The sequence below is a fragment of the Pseudophryne corroboree genome, chromosome 5, assembly GCF_028390025.1.
Source record: "Pseudophryne corroboree isolate aPseCor3 chromosome 5, aPseCor3.hap2, whole genome shotgun sequence".
Classification (NCBI taxonomy): Eukaryota; Metazoa; Chordata; class Amphibia; order Anura; family Myobatrachidae; genus Pseudophryne; species Pseudophryne corroboree.
Window position 1 is genome coordinate 761,731,596 of NC_086448.1, and position 17,183 is coordinate 761,748,778.

The window sequence follows — 17,183 nt, forward strand, 5'->3', positions numbered from 1 at the left end:
GGATCTGAGGATTGCCACTGGTAGAAAGAGATACAGGATCTGAGGATTGTCACTGGTAGAAAGAGTTACAGGATCTGAGGATTGTCACTGGTAGAAAGAGTTACAGGACCTGAGGATTGTCACTGGTAGAAAGAGTTACAGGAGCTGAGGATTGTCACTGGTAGAAAGAGTTACAGGACCTGAGGATTGTCACTGGTAGAAAGAGTTACAGGATCTGAGGATTGCCACTGGTAGAAAGAGATACAGGATCTGAGGATTGTCACTGGTAGAAAGAGTTACAGGAGCTGAGGATTGTCACTGGTAGAAAGAGTTACAGGATCTGAGGATTGTCACTGGTAGAAAGAGTTACAGGATCTGAGGATTGCCACTGGTAGAAAGAGATACAGGATTTGAGGATTGTCACTGGTAGAAAGAGTTACAGGAGCTGAGGATTGTCACTGGTAGAAAGAGTTACAGGATCTGAGGATTGTCACTGGTAGAAAGAGTTACAGGATCTGAGGATTGTCACTGGTAGAAAGAGTTACAGGATCTGAGGATTGTCACTGGTAGAAAGAGTTACAGGATCTGAGGATTGCCACTGGTATAAAGAGTTACAGGAGCTGAGGATTGCCACTGGTAGAAAGAGTTACAGGAGCTGAGGATTGCCACTGGTAGAAAGAGTTACAGGAGCTGAGGATTGCCACTGGTAGAAAGAGTTACAGGAGCTGAGGATTGCCACTGGTAGAAAGAGTTACAGGATCTGAGGATTGTCACTGGTAGAAAGAGTTACAGGATCTGAGGATTGTCACTGGTAGAAAGAGTTACAGGATCTGAGGATTGTCACTGGTAGAAAGAGTTACAGGATCTGAGGATTGTCACTGGTAGAAAGAGTTACAGGATCTGAGGATTGCCACTGGTAGAAAGAGTTACAGGATCTGAGGATTGTCACTGGTAGAAAGAGTTACAGGAGCTGAGGATTGCCACTGGTAGAAAGAGTTACAGGAGCTGAGCATTGGCACTGGTAGAAAGAGTTACAGGAGCTGAGCATTGTCACTGGTAGAAAGAGTTACAGGACCTGAGGATTGTCACTGGTAGAAAGAGTTACAGGATCTGAGGATTGTCACTGGTAGAAAGAGTTACAGGAGCTGAGCATTGCCACTGGTAGAAAGAGTTACAGGAGCTGAGCATTGCCACTGGTAGAAAGAGTTACAGGATCTGAGGATTGCCATTGGTAGAATGAGTTACAGGATCTGAGGATTGCCACTGGTAGAAAGAGTTACAGGACCTGAGGATTGTCACTGGTAGAAAGAGTTACAGGACCTGAGGATTGTCACTGGTAGAAAGAGTTACAGGATCTGAGGATTGTCACTGGTAGAAAGAGTTACAGGAGCTGAGGATTGTCACTGGTAGAAAGAGTTACAGGATCTGAGGATTGCCACTGGTAGAAAGAGTTACAGGATCTGAGGATTGTCACTGGTAGAAAGAGTTACAGGAGCTGAGGATTGCCACTGGTAGAAAGAGTTACAGGAGCTGAGCATTGGCACTGGTAGAAAGAGTTACAGGAGCTGAGCATTGTCACTGGTAGAAAGAGTTACAGGACCTGAGGATTGTCACTGGTAGAAAGAGTTACAGGATCTGAGGATTGTCACTGGTAGAAAGAGTTACAGGAGCTGAGCATTGCCACTGGTAGAAAGAGTTACAGGAGCTGAGCATTGCCACTGGTAGAAAGAGTTACAGGAGCTGAGGATTGCCACTGGTAGAAAGTGTTACAGGATCTTAGGATTGTCACTGGTAGAAAGAGTTACAGGAGCTGAGCATTGCCACTGGTAGAAAGAGTTACAGGAGCTGAGGATTGCCACTGGTAGAAAGAGATACAGGATCTGAGGATTGTCACTGGTAGAAAGAGTTACAGGAGCTGAGCATTGCCACTGGTAGAAAGAGTTACAGGAGCTGAGCATTGCCACTGGTAGAAAGAGTTACAGGAGCTGAGCATTGCCACTGGTAGAAAGAGTTACAGGAGCTGAGGATTGCCACTGGTAGAAAGAGTTACAGGATCTGAGGATTGCCACTGGTAGAAAGAGTTACAGGATCTGAGGATTGTCACTGGTAGAAAGAGTTACAGGATCTGAGGATTGCCACTGGTAGAAAGAGTTACAGGAGCTGAGGATTGTCACTGGTAGAAAGAGTTACAGGATCTGAGGATTGCCATTGGTAGAATGAGTTACAGGATCTGAGGATTGCCACTGGTAGAAAGAGATACAGGATCTGAGGATTGTCACTGGTAGAAAGAGTTACAGGAGCTGAGGATTGTCACTGGTAGAAAGAGTTACAGGATCTGAGGATTGTCACTGGTAGAAAGAGTTACAGGATCTGAGGATTGCCACTGGTAGAAAGAGATACAGGATCTGAGGATTGTCACTGGTAGAAAGAGTTACAGGAGCTGAGGATTGTCACTGGTAGAAACAGTTACAGGATCTGAGGATTGTCACTGGTAGAAAGAGTTACAGGATCTGAGGATTGTCACTGGTAGAAAGAGTTACAGGATCTGAGGATTGCCACTGGTAGAAAGAGTTACAGGATCTGAGGATTGTCACTGGTAGAAAGAGTTACAGGATCTGGGGATTGTCACTGGTAGAAAGAGTTACAGGAGCTGAGGATTGTCACTGGTAGAAAGAGTTACAGGAGCTGAGGATTGTCACTGCTAGAAAGAGTTACAGGATCTGAGGATTGCCACTGGTAGAAAGAGTTACAAGATCTGAGGATTGTCACTGGTAGAAAGTGTTGGTATAGTGCGATGGATCGATACCATAGGTGTGCAGTGGGGAGCCTTAGATAAAGTATTACCTCAGGAGTTACCTTGTATACAGACAGAACGAGACTTGAGATGTATATCTTGTTTATATAGTACTGAAATAGCAGGATCAATACAACAGGTTTCAGTATCATCAGCTTATGTCCTTCTCCCTCAGAGACTCTTCTAGAATAACACATGTGAGGTAAAACAAACAAGTACATAACATATGCAACAGACAAACACTACATCTCTGTAACTATACAGCGCCATCTGCTGCCCCTGTACGGTAACTACATGCATGTAAACGAAACCATAGTCTGTTGTCCATATTTCAACACCCCTTCTCAACAGACTGGGTTTCTTCAGTTAGACCCATCTTTGACGTAAGTCTCCAATGTCTCTCTCTGGTAAGAGGCTTAGTCATGATATCAGCTGTCATATCTTCTGTTGGGCAATAGTTCAACTCTATAAGACCTTGTTCCTGTAGATCCCTCAGGAAGTGATGCTTGACATCAATGTGCTTGGTTCTTGGGTTCACTCTTTCTGTTTGCGCTAATGCAATGCATCCTTGATTATCCTCATATATCTTGATAGGTTCTTCTTGAGGCATTCCTAGGTCTGATAGTAGTTGCATTAACCATACCACTTCTTGACTTAGTGTGAATGTTCCATCACCTTCTCTTGAGATTTGCATTCCCAAGTAATGCGTTATGTGGCCGAGGTCTTTTGTTTCAAACTGACGGTTTAGTTCTTGTAACAATTCAACTTCGTCCCCTTCTTGTTCGAAACAAACTAGCAAATCGTCCACGCAAATTAATACATAGAACCATCTTCCCTCTATCAACTTTGTATAGAGACATGGGTCTGCTTTGCTTCTGATGAATCCCTTTTCTGTCAGAACTCCATTTATCTTTGTATTCCATGCTCTTGCTGCTTGTTTAAGACCATATATACTCTTGTTCAGTTTACATACGTGATCTGGGTTCTGAGAATTCACGAAGCCTGGTGGTTGTTCCATGTATATATCTTCCTTTAGTTCACCATGTAGGAAAGCCGTCTTTACATCGAAATGTTTCACTTGCATACCCTTTATGGCTGCTGTTAGGAGTAAGGTTCTAATGGTAGTGTGCTTCACAACTGGAGCAAACGTTTCATCATAATCTTCTCCAAATTTCTGTGAATATCCTTTCGCAACTTCTTCTCGTGATGCAGGTTCTTGCATGTTAACGGCTTTTGCTTTGTAAGATAAACGTGTAGGTGCTTTTCCCTTATTTTCTCTTGAAGAGCGTCTCACACCCTCGGATGCACTCTCATGAGTGTCGCTGGTATTTGTCTTGTGTTGTGCTTCAACTTCTTGAATGATCTCTACTTCATCTGTTTCTTTGGATTTGGTGCTTTCTTCTTCTTCAGTAGAGTCTACTGGAATTATGACATCATCTCGTGTTTCTTCTATGAATGTCACACTGTTGCTTATAACTACTTTTCCAGTTCTTGGATTTAAGATTCTGTAGCCTTTTGAATGTTCACTATAGCCGACTAGAACTCCCTCTTCTGCTCGGTTCTGCAACTTGCTTCGTTTTTCAGCAGGAATGTAAACGAAGGCTCTGCATCCAAAAACTCTAATGTGCTTTAAGCTGGGTTTCTTACCGTGCCACAGCTCATATGGTGTCTTCCTTACTGCTTTGGAAAGTAGTCTGTTTTGAAGATAGGTGGCTGTTGCTGCTGCTTCACCCCAATATTTATCAGGTAGTCCTGAATCCGTAAGCATGCACCTTATCATTTCTGTTAGTGATCTGTTTTTCCTCTCAGATACGCCATTTTGCTCTGGTGTATATGGTACTGTCTTCTGATGCTCAATACCGAGTCCTCTTAAGTACCGTTCTATTTTCTGTCCTGTGAACTCGCCTCCATTGTCGCTGCGAAGAGTTAGCATATTCCTCTTGAATCTGTTTCTGGTCATGTTCACGTAGTCTTGCAGCTTTTCAAAGACTTCATCTTTACTTTTTATTAGATAAGTGACTGTGAACCTGGAGTAGTCATCAATGAATGTCAGCATATACCTTTTGTCTCCTACGGTTCGCGTTTTCATAGGTCCGCATACATCACTATGTACCAGGTCTAGTGGTCTGGAAGCTCTGTTTTCACTTTTCTTAGGAATTGTTGTCCTTGTCGCTTTCGCTTTTATGCAGCATTGACACTTCATCATTTCTGAACAGTCTGACACTTTGAGATCCCTGGCTAGGTCTCTCTTCTGCATTTCCTTTATGCAATCTGGGTGTCTGTGTCCTAATCTTCTATGCCACTTATGAATACAGTCAGCGTGTTTCTGTGTACTCAGCTTTGCCTGCTGTGCTGCAATATCCAGACAGTATAAATGTTCTTTTATTCTGGCTGTAGCTAGTGTTTCTCTTCCGTTTTGGATAAAACACTTATTATTCTGAAACTTTACAGTAAGTCCTTTTTCTACTAGATTCTTTACTGATAGCAGTGCTCCCTCAAGCTTGGGAACATATAGCACATCTGTTACGGGTATTTCTGCATAGTTGCCATTACCCTTGGAGCATAGGAATTTACCATTCCCTTTCCCTTCTGCAATGATATTTGTTCCATCTGCTAGGTAGATTGTTTCTTTATGGTTCAAATCAAGTTCAGTAAAGAAGTCCTTGTTATTTGTCATGTGACTAGTCGCTCCTGAGTCTACATACCACTTTTCTGATAATTGGTTTACTGTCGCTTTAAATGTTCCATTCCACTTGTGTGCTCCTGTATCTGTAAGTGTGGCTTTGGCTCTTTGTTTGTGTAATCTTTCTGGTGGTTTGTGCTGCTCTGCCTTCCATATGGTGCAATCTCTTTTCAGGTGACCCACTTTCTTGCATCTGAAACATGCTCTTGTTTCCCTGGTGTGTGGCTTAGTGTCCGCCATTTTAAGTGCTTTCTCTGTGTCACTTTCAGTATTGCACTCTGTAAGCTCCTTTCTGCGTTGATACTCCTCTATGAGCCTGTTCTTCACAAAGTCTAGTGTGATTTCTGCTTCAGGTCTCATTTCTAGTGCGTTTATTAGTGCACTGTATGTATCTGGTAAACTGCAAAGGAGGATGGCTACTATGTGGTTGCTTTTGATTTCTTCTCCCATTGACCTGAGCTGTATGGTTATCTCTAGTAGTGCACTGATGTGTTCTTGCATTGTCTTGCCTTTATTAAATCTCATTTGATATAATTTTCTTAATAGGAATAGTTTGCTGTTCAAACTTGCTCCTTCATGCACTCTCTGCAAAGCACACCACATGCCTTTAGCTGTACTCTCTTGTCTTATGTGTATAAGCTGTTCATCTTCCACTAGTAAACTTATAGTGGCTCTTGCCTGTCTGTCCTTCTTAATCCACTGCTGATCCTCTCCTTCAGGTCTGTCTGCATTTATAACATCCCATAAATCATCTCTGGTTAATAGCATTTCTACTTTAAACTTCCATGTTTGATAGTTCTCATTAGAAAGCTTGCTTGCAGCTAGTCTGAGATCTGTGTAATTTGCCATAACCCTTCCTTGTATAGATCTCTCTATTCTTCTGTGGTATTAAACTTGTTTTACTCACAGTTTTCTTTCCAAGGTTCTCCTGGGTTGTTTCTTGTGCGTTACACAGTCTGCTGTCTGCGCCTGCTGGGACTTGCAGTGCGACTCGTGATCTGGATGCTGCTTGGGATGCACTCCTGAAAACTTTATCTTATACAGACTCCAGTCTGGGCCCATAACCTGTTGGTATAGTGCGATGGATCGATACCATAGGTGTGCAGTGGGGAGCCTTAGATAAAGTATTACCTCAGGAGTTACCTTGTATACAGACAGAACGAGACTTGAGATGTATATCTTGTTTATATAGTACTGAAATAGCAGGATCAATACAACAGGTTTCAGTATCATCAGCTTATGTCCTTCTCCCTCAGAGACTCTTCTAGAATAACACATGTGAGGTAAAACAAACAAGTACATAACATATGCAACAGACAAACACTACATCTCTGTAACTATACAGCGCCATCTGCTGCCCCTGTACGGTAACTACATGCATGTAAACGAAACCATAGTCTGTTGTCCATATTTCAACAGAAAGAGTTACAGGAGCTGAGGATTGCCACTGGTAGAAAGAGTTACAGGAGCTGAGCATTGGCACTGGTAGAAAGAGTTACAGGAGCTGAGCATTGTCACTGGTAGAAAGAGTTACAGGACCTGAGGATTGTCACTGGTAGAAAGAGTTACAGGATCTGAGGATTGTCACTGGTAGAAAGAGTTACAGGAGCTGAGCATTGCCACTGGTAGAAAGAGTTACAGGAGCTGAGGATTGCCACTGGTAGAAAGTGTTACAGGATCTGAGGATTGTCACTGGTAGAAAGAGTTACAGGAGCTGAGGATTGCCACTGGTAGAAAGAGATACAGGATCTGAGGATTGTCACTGGTAGAAAGAGTTACAGGAGCTGAGCATTGCCACTGGTAGAAAGAGTTACAGGAGCTGAGCATTGCCACTGGTAGAAAGAGTTACAGGAGCTGAGCATTGCCACTGGTAGAAAGAGTTACAGGAGCTGAGGATTGCCACTGGTAGAAAGAGTTACAGGATCTGAGGATTGCCACTGGTAGAAAGAGTTACAGGATCTGAGGATTGTCACTGGTAGAAAGAGTTACAGGATCTGAGGATTGCCACTGGTAGAAAGAGTTACAGGAGCTGAGGATTGTCACTGGTAGAAAGAGTTACAGGATCTGAGGATTGCCACTGGTAGAATGAGTTACAGGATCTGAGGATTGCCACTGGTAGAAAGAGTTACAGGATCTGAGGATTGTCACTGGTAGAAAGAGTTACAGGATCTGAGGATTGTCACTGGTAGAAAGAGTTAAGGTGTGTACACACGGTAAGATATTTTCTTCCGATTCTGACTATATAGTCAGAATCGGAAGAAAATATAGTGCAGATCGCAAGGTGACAGTCACCTTGCGATCCCGATCCGATGCCGATGCGCGGCCCCGCGCGGTCGGCATCGGAAGAAAAAATAGGCTGTGCAGGCAAGTCAATCCTGACTATCTCTATAGAAGAGATAGTCAGGATTGAAATCGCACATAGCCAGCATCGCAAGCACAGTTATTATGTGCTTGCGATACTGGCTAAGTGCCGACCCGGCCCCCTGTCGCACGGTGAGAATCGGATAAGTCCGAATCTCACCGTGTGTATGCACCCTTACAGGAGCTGAGGATTGTCACTGGTAGAAAGAGTTACAGGATCTGAGGAATGTCACTGGTAGAAAGAGTTACAGGAGCTGAGGATTGTCACTGGTAGAAAGAGTTACAGGAGCTGAGGATTGTCACTGGTAGAAAGAGTTACAGGACCTGAGGATTGTCACTGGTAGAAAGAGTTACAGGATCTGAGGATTGCCACTGGTAGAAAGAGATACAGGATCTGAGGATTGTCACTGGTAGAAAGAGTTACAGGATCTGAGGATTGTCACTGGTAGAAAGAGTTACAGGACCTGAGGATTGTCACTGGTAGAAAGAGTTACAGGAGCTGAGGATTGTCACTGGTAGAAAGAGTTACAGGACCTGAGGATTGTCACTGGTAGAAAGAGTTACAGGATCTGAGGATTGCCACTGGTAGAAAGAGATACAGGATCTGAGGATTGTCACTGGTAGAAAGAGTTACAGGAGCTGAGGATTGTCACTGGTAGAAAGAGTTACAGGATCTGAGGATTGTCACTGGTAGAAAGAGTTACAGGATCTGAGGATTGCCACTGGTAGAAAGAGATACAGGATTTGAGGATTGTCACTGGTAGAAAGAGTTACAGGAGCTGAGGATTGTCACTGGTAGAAAGAGTTACAGGATCTGAGGATTGTCACTGGTAGAAAGAGTTACAGGATCTGAGGATTGTCACTGGTAGAAAGAGTTACAGGATCTGAGGATTGTCACTGGTAGAAAGAGTTACAGGATCTGAGGATTGCCACTGGTATAAAGAGTTACAGGAGCTGAGGATTGCCACTGGTAGAAAGAGTTACAGGAGCTGAGGATTGCCACTGGTAGAAAGAGTTACAGGAGCTGAGGATTGCCACTGGTAGAAAGAGTTACAGGAGCTGAGGATTGCCACTGGTAGAAAGAGTTACAGGATCTGAGGATTGTCACTGGTAGAAAGAGTTACAGGATCTGAGGATTGTCACTGGTAGAAAGAGTTACAGGATCTGAGGATTGTCACTGGTAGAAAGAGTTACAGGATCTGAGGATTGTCACTGGTAGAAAGAGTTACAGGATCTGAGGATTGCCACTGGTAGAAAGAGTTAAAGGATCTGAGGATTGTCACTGGTAGAAAGAATTACAGGATCTGGGGATTGTCACTGGTAGAAAGAGTTACAGGAGCTGAGGATTGTCACTGGTAGAAAGAGTTACAGGAGCTGAGGATTGTCACTGCTAGAAAGAGTTACAGGATCTGAGGATTGCCACTGGTAGAAAGAGTTACAAGATCTGAGGATTGTCACTGGTAGAAAGAGTTACAGGAGCTGAGGATTGCCACTGGTAGAAAGAGTTACAGGAGCTGAGCATTGGCACTGGTAGAAAGAGTTACAGGAGCTGAGCATTGTCACTGGTAGAAAGAGTTACAGGACCTGAGGATTGTCACTGGTAGAAAGAGTTACAGGATCTGAGGATTGCCACTGGTAGAAAGAGATACAGGATCTGAGGATTGTCACTGGTAGAAACAGTTACAGGATCTGAGGATTGTCACTGGTAGAAAGAGTTACAGGAGCTGAGTATTCCCACTGGTAGAAAGAGTTACAGGACCTGAGGATTGTCACTGGTAGAAAGAGTTACAGGATCTGAGGATTGCCACTGGTAGAAAGAGATACAGGATCTGAGGATTGCAACTGGTAGAAAGAGTTACAGGATCTGAGGATTGTCACTGGTAGAAAGAGTTACAGGAGCTGAGGATTGTCACTGGTAGAAAGAGTTACAGGACCTGAGGATTGTCACTGGTAGAAAGAGTTACAGGATCTGAGGATTGTCACTGGTAGAAAGAGTTACAGGAGCTGAGGATTGTCACTGGTAGAAAGAGTTACAGGATCTGAGGATTGCCACTGGTAGAAAGAGTTACAGGATCTGAGGATTGTCACTGGTAGAAAGAGTTACAGGATCTGAGGATTGCCACTGGTAGAAAGAGTTAAAGGAGCTGAGGATTGTCACTGGTAGAAAGAGTTACAGGATCTGAGGATTGCCACTGGTAGAATGAGTTACAGGATCTATGGATTGCCACTGGTAGAAAGAGTTACAGGATCTGAGGATTGTCACTGGTAGAAAGAGTTACAGGATCTGAGGATTGTCACTGGTAGAAAGAGTTACAGGAGCTGAGGATTGTCACTGGTAGAAAGAGTTACAGGATCTGAGGATTGTCACTGGTAGAAAGAGTTATAGGATCTGAGGATTGTCACTGGTAGAAAGAGTTACAGGAGCTGAGGATTGTCACTGGTAGAAAGAGTTACAAGAGCTGAGGATTGTCACTGGTAGAAAGAGTTACAGGACCTGAGGATTGTCACTGGTAGAAAGAGTTACAGGATCTGAGGATTGCCACTGGTAGAAAGAGATACAGGACCTGAGGATTGTCACTGGTAGAAACAGTTACAGGATCTGAGGATTGTCACTGGTAGAAAGAGATACAGGATCTGAGGATTGTCACTGGTAGAAAGAGTTACAGGAGCTGAGGATTGTCACTGGTAGAAAGAGTTACAGGATCTGAGGATTGTCACTGGTAGAAAGAGTTACAGGATCTGAGGATTGCCACTGGTAGAAAGAGATACAGGATTTGAGGATTGTCACTGGTAGAAAGAGTTACAGGAGCTGAGGATTGTCACTGGTAGAAAGAGTTACAGGATCTGAGGATTGTCACTGGTAGAAAGAGTTACAGGATCTGAGGATTGTCACTGGTAGAAAGAGTTACAGGATCTGAGGATTGTCACTGGTAGAAAGAGTTACAGGATCTGAGGATTGCCACTGGTATAAAGAGTTACAGGAGCTGAGGATTGCCACTGGTAGAAAGAGTTACAGGAGCTGAGGATTGCCACTGGTAGAAAGAGTTACAGGAGCTGAGGATTGCCACTGGTAGAAAGAGTTACAGGAGCTGAGGATTGCCACTGGTAGAAAGAGTTACAGGATCTGAGGATTGTCACTGGTAGAAAGAGTTACAGGATCTGAGGATTGTCACTGGTAGAAAGAGTTACAGGATCTGAGGATTGTCACTGGTAGAAAGAGTTACAGGATCTGAGGATTGTCACTGGTAGAAAGAGTTACAGGATCTGAGGATTGCCACTGGTAGAAAGAGTTAAAGGATCTGAGGATTGTCACTGGTAGAAAGAATTACAGGATCTGGGGATTGTCACTGGTAGAAAGAGTTACAGGAGCTGAGGATTGTCACTGGTAGAAAGAGTTACAGGAGCTGAGGATTGTCACTGCTAGAAAGAGTTACAGGATCTGAGGATTGCCACTGGTAGAAAGAGTTACAAGATCTGAGGATTGTCACTGGTAGAAAGAGTTACAGGAGCTGAGGATTGCCACTGGTAGAAAGAGTTACAGGAGCTGAGCATTGGCACTGGTAGAAAGAGTTACAGGAGCTGAGCATTGTCACTGGTAGAAAGAGTTACAGGACCTGAGGATTGTCACTGGTAGAAAGAGTTACAGGATCTGAGGATTGCCACTGGTAGAAAGAGATACAGGATCTGAGGATTGTCACTGGTAGAAACAGTTACAGGATCTGAGGATTGTCACTGGTAGAAAGAGTTACAGGAGCTGAGTATTCCCACTGGTAGAAAGAGTTACAGGACCTGAGGATTGTCACTGGTAGAAAGAGTTACAGGATCTGAGGATTGCCACTGGTAGAAAGAGATACAGGATCTGAGGATTGCAACTGGTAGAAAGAGTTACAGGATCTGAGGATTGTCACTGGTAGAAAGAGTTACAGGAGCTGAGGATTGTCACTGGTAGAAAGAGTTACAGGACCTGAGGATTGTCACTGGTAGAAAGAGTTACAGGATCTGAGGATTGTCACTGGTAGAAAGAGTTACAGGAGCTGAGGATTGTCACTGGTAGAAAGAGTTACAGGATCTGAGGATTGCCACTGGTAGAAAGAGTTACAGGATCTGAGGATTGTCACTGGTAGAAAGAGTTACAGGATCTGAGGATTGCCACTGGTAGAAAGAGTTAAAGGAGCTGAGGATTGTCACTGGTAGAAAGAGTTACAGGATCTGAGGATTGCCACTGGTAGAATGAGTTACAGGATCTATGGATTGCCACTGGTAGAAAGAGTTACAGGATCTGAGGATTGTCACTGGTAGAAAGAGTTACAGGATCTGAGGATTGTCACTGGTAGAAAGAGTTACAGGAGCTGAGGATTGTCACTGGTAGAAAGAGTTACAGGATCTGAGGATTGTCACTGGTAGAAAGAGTTATAGGATCTGAGGATTGTCACTGGTAGAAAGAGTTACAGGAGCTGAGGATTGTCACTGGTAGAAAGAGTTACAAGAGCTGAGGATTGTCACTGGTAGAAAGAGTTACAGGACCTGAGGATTGTCACTGGTAGAAAGAGTTACAGGATCTGAGGATTGCCACTGGTAGAAAGAGATACAGGACCTGAGGATTGTCACTGGTAGAAACAGTTACAGGATCTGAGGATTGTCACTGGTAGAAAGAGTTACAGGATCTGAGGATTGTCACTGGTAGAAAGAGTTACAGGAGCTGAGGATTGTCACTGGTAGAAAGAGTTACAGGACCTGAGGATTGTCACTGGTAGAAAGAGTTACAGGATCTGAGGATTGTCACTGGTAGAAAGAGTTACAGGAGCTGAGGATTGTCACTGGTAGAAAGAGTTACAGGATCTGAGGATTGCCACTGGTAGAAAGAGTTACAGGATCTGAGGATTGTCACTGGTAGAAAGAGTTACAGGATCTGAGGATTGCCACTGGTAGAAAGAGTTAAAGGAGCTGAGGATTGTCACTGGTAGAAAGAGTTACAGGATCTGAGGATTGCCACTGGTAGAATGAGTTACAGGATCTATGGATTGCCACTGGTAGAAAGAGTTACAGGATCTGAGGATTGTCACTGGTAGAAAGAGTTACAGGATCTGAGGATTGTCACTGGTAGAAAGAGTTACAGGAGCTGAGGATTGTCACTGGTAGAAAGAGTTACAGGATCTGAGGATTGTCACTGGTAGAAAGAGTTATAGGATCTGAGGATTGTCACTGGTAGAAAGAGTTACAGGAGCTGAGGATTGTCACTGGTAGAAAGAGTTACAAGAGCTGAGGATTGTCACTGGTAGAAAGAGTTACAGGACCTGAGGATTGTCACTGGTAGAAAGAGTTACAGGATCTGAGGATTGCCACTGGTAGAAAGAGATACAGGATCTGAGGATTGTCACTGGTAGAAAGAGTTACAGGATCTGAGGATTGTCACTGGTAGAAAGAGTTACAGGAGCTGAGGATTGTCACTGGTAGAAAGAGTTACAGGAGCTGAGGATTGTCACTGGTAGAAAGAGTTACAGGACCTGAGGATTGTCACTGGTAGAAAGAGTTACAGGATCTGAGGATTGCCGCTGGTAGAAAGAGATACAGGATCTGAGGATTGTCACTGGTAGAAATAGTTACAGGAGCTGAGGATTGTCACTGGTAGACAGAGTTACAGGATCTGAGGATTGTCACTGGTAGAAAGAGTTACAGGATCTGAGGATTGCCACTGGTAGAAAGAGATACAGGATCTGAGGATTGTCACTGGTAGAAACAGTTACAGGATCTGAGGATTGTCACTGGTAGAAAGAGTTACAGGATCTGAGGATTGTCACTGGTAGAAAGAGTTACAGGATCTGAGGATTGCCACTGGTAGAAAGAGTTACAGGATCTGAGGATTGTCACTGGTAGAAAGAGTTACAGGATCTGAGGATTGTCACTGGTAGAAAGAGTTACAGGAGCTGAGGATTGTCACTGGTAGAAAGAGTTACAGGAGCTGAGGATTGTCACTGCTAGAAAGAGTTACAGGATCTGAGGATTGCCACTGGTAGAAAGAGTTACAAGATCTGAGGATTGTCACTGGTAGAAAGAGTTACAGGAGCTGAGGATTGCCACTGGTAGAAAGAGTTACAGGAGCTGAGCATTGGCACTGGTAGAAAGAGTTACAGGAGCTGAGCATTGTCACTGGTAGAAAGAGTTACAGGACCTGAGGATTGTCACTGGTAGAAAGAGTTACAGGATCTGAGGATTGTCACTGGTAGAAAGAGTTACAGGAGCTGAGCATTGCCACTGGTAGAAAGAGTTACAGGAGCTGAGCATTGCCACTGGTAGAAAGAGTTACAGGAGCTGAGGATTGCCACTGGTAGAAAGTGTTACAGGATCTTAGGATTGTCACTGGTAGAAAGAGTTACAGGAGCTGAGCATTGCCACTGGTAGAAAGAGTTACAGGAGCTGAGGATTGCCACTGGTAGAAAGAGATACAGGATCTGAGGATTGTCACTGGTAGAAAGAGTTACAGGAGCTGAGCATTGCCACTGGTAGAAAGAGTTACAGGAGCTGAGCATTGCCACTGGTAGAAAGAGTTACAGGAGCTGAGCATTGCCACTGGTAGAAAGAGTTACAGGAGCTGAGGATTGCCACTGGTAGAAAGAGTTACAGGATCTGAGGATTGCCACTGGTAGAAAGAGTTACAGGATCTGAGGATTGTCACTGGTAGAAAGAGTTACAGGATCTGAGGATTGCCACTGGTAGAAAGAGTTACAGGAGCTGAGGATTGTCACTGGTAGAAAGAGTTACAGGATCTGAGGATTGCCATTGGTAGAATGAGTTACAGGATCTGAGGATTGCCACTGGTAGAAAGAGATACAGGATCTGAGGATTGTCACTGGTAGAAAGAGTTACAGGAGCTGAGGATTGTCACTGGTAGAAAGAGTTACAGGATCTGAGGATTGTCACTGGTAGAAAGAGTTACAGGATCTGAGGATTGCCACTGGTAGAAAGAGATACAGGATCTGAGGATTGTCACTGGTAGAAAGAGTTACAGGAGCTGAGGATTGTCACTGGTAGAAACAGTTACAGGATCTGAGGATTGTCACTGGTAGAAAGAGTTACAGGATCTGAGGATTGTCACTGGTAGAAAGAGTTACAGGATCTGAGGATTGCCACTGGTAGAAAGAGTTACAGGATCTGAGGATTGTCACTGGTAGAAAGAGTTACAGGATCTGGGGATTGTCACTGGTAGAAAGAGTTACAGGAGCTGAGGATTGTCACTGGTAGAAAGAGTTACAGGAGCTGAGGATTGTCACTGCTAGAAAGAGTTACAGGATCTGAGGATTGCCACTGGTAGAAAGAGTTACAAGATCTGAGGATTGTCACTGGTAGAAAGAGTTACAGGAGCTGAGGATTGCCACTGGTAGAAAGAGTTACAGGAGCTGAGCATTGGCACTGGTAGAAAGAGTTACAGGAGCTGAGCATTGTCACTGGTAGAAAGAGTTACAGGACCTGAGGATTGTCACTGGTAGAAAGAGTTACAGGATCTGAGGATTGTCACTGGTAGAAAGAGTTACAGGAGCTGAGCATTGCCACTGGTAGAAAGAGTTACAGGAGCTGAGGATTGCCACTGGTAGAAAGTGTTACAGGATCTGAGGATTGTCACTGGTAGAAAGAGTTACAGGAGCTGAGGATTGCCACTGGTAGAAAGAGATACAGGATCTGAGGATTGTCACTGGTAGAAAGAGTTACAGGAGCTGAGCATTGCCACTGGTAGAAAGAGTTACAGGAGCTGAGCATTGCCACTGGTAGAAAGAGTTACAGGAGCTGAGCATTGCCACTGGTAGAAAGAGTTACAGGAGCTGAGGATTGCCACTGGTAGAAAGAGTTACAGGATCTGAGGATTGCCACTGGTAGAAAGAGTTACAGGATCTGAGGATTGTCACTGGTAGAAAGAGTTACAGGATCTGAGGATTGCCACTGGTAGAAAGAGTTACAGGAGCTGAGGATTGTCACTGGTAGAAAGAGTTACAGGATCTGAGGATTGCCACTGGTAGAATGAGTTACAGGATCTGAGGATTGCCACTGGTAGAAAGAGTTACAGGATCTGAGGATTGTCACTGGTAGAAAGAGTTACAGGATCTGAGGATTGTCACTGGTAGAAAGAGTTAAGGTGTGTACACACGGTAAGATATTTTCTTCCGATTCTGACTATATAGTCAGAATCGGAAGAAAATATAGTGCAGATCGCAAGGTGACAGTCACCTTGCGATCCCGATCCGATGCCGATGCGCGGCCCCGCGCGGTCGGCATCGGAAGAAAAAATAGGCTGTGCAGGCAAGTCAATCCTGACTATCTCTATAGAAGAGATAGTCAGGATTGAAATCGCACATAGCCAGCATCGCAAGCACAGTTATTATGTGCTTGCGATACTGGCTAAGTGCCGACCCGGCCCCCTGTCGCACGGTGAGAATCGGATAAGTCCGAATCTCACCGTGTGTATGCACCCTTACAGGAGCTGAGGATTGTCACTGGTAGAAAGAGTTACAGGATCTGAGGAATGTCACTGGTAGAAAGAGTTACAGGAGCTGAGGATTGTCACTGGTAGAAAGAGTTACAGGAGCTGAGGATTGTCACTGGTAGAAAGAGTTACAGGACCTGAGGATTGTCACTGGTAGAAAGAGTTACAGGATCTGAGGATTGCCACTGGTAGAAAGAGATACAGGATCTGAGGATTGTCACTGGTAGAAAGAGTTACAGGATCTGAGGATTGTCACTGGTAGAAAGAGTTACAGGACCTGAGGATTGTCACTGGTAGAAAGAGTTACAGGAGCTGAGGATTGTCACTGGTAGAAAGAGTTACAGGACCTGAGGATTGTCACTGGTAGAAAGAGTTACAGGATCTGAGGATTGCCACTGGTAGAAAGAGATACAGGATCTGAGGATTGTCACTGGTAGAAAGAGTTACAGGAGCTGAGGATTGTCACTGGTAGAAAGAGTTACAGGATCTGAGGATTGTCACTGGTAGAAAGAGTTACAGGATCTGAGGATTGCCACTGGTAGAAAGAGATACAGGATTTGAGGATTGTCACTGGTAGAAAGAGTTACAGGAGCTGAGGATTGTCACTGGTAGAAAGAGTTACAGGATCTGAGGATTGTCACTGGTAGAAAGAGTTACAGGATCTGAGGATTGTCACTGGTAGAAAGAGTTACAGGATCTGAGGATTGTCACTGGTAGAAAGAGTTACAGGATCTGAGGATTGCCACTGGTATAAAGAGTTACAGGAGCTGAGGATTGCCACTGGTAGAAAGAGTTACAGGAGCTGAGGATTGCCACTGGTAGAAAGAGTTACAGGAGCTGAGGATTGCCACTGGTAGAAAGAGTTACAGGAGCTGAGGATTGCCACTGGTAGA